Raw genomic sequence first — 669 nt, 5'->3', positions numbered from 1 at the left:
AAAACACCTGTATTTCTAGAGAAAGCCTTCGTGCCAGGTAATTGCGGCCTTCCCTGCCAAGATTTCATGCAGAAGTTCTATTTAGCATAGAGCTCACTCTCACCAAAAAGATTGCATCTGCAAGACCAGAATTACAGACAAGGAAGCAGAAGAAACTTGGAAAGAACAAGAGATAAAAAGAAAGCAAGCTTGATTGATGAACTGAACAAATATGGATGGACTCGATGATCTTAAAGGTCTTTTCCAGCTTAAATGATTCTGTGATTCTAAATACGTGCTGCTTGCACTGGCCACACCACACATTTAGGCACGCTGCGCCTGACTAATAAATGCTTGAACCAACTAAAAGCCGGTATGAAATGTTCTGAGGTTTCTGCTGCTGTCAACTCAATTCTAATTAATTGCATATATTTATTGTTAATTACTGAGCAGTTTCCACATTGAAGCCACTGCTGGAGAGCCACTACTTGGGCCCATAGGATATTCAAAAGACCACATCTACACTTCAAGGGTGTCTGAAGAACATTTTACTGCTTGTAAAAACACTTGTTTCTCACGCAGGCCCCATTACTGCAGCCACGCTTGTATCCCAGCCGCCTCCAGCTTCTGCTCGCTTGCCGCTTGGGCAGCTCTCCCGCCCCTCAGAGCACCCGACAGGAGCCCCAACGG

Source organism: Pygoscelis adeliae, unplaced genomic scaffold, assembly GCF_000699105.1.
Source record: "Pygoscelis adeliae isolate BGI_AS28 unplaced genomic scaffold, ASM69910v1 Scaffold181, whole genome shotgun sequence".
Taxonomy (NCBI): Eukaryota; Metazoa; Chordata; class Aves; order Sphenisciformes; family Spheniscidae; genus Pygoscelis; species Pygoscelis adeliae.
Note: the sequence above shows the minus strand (reverse complement) of the source record.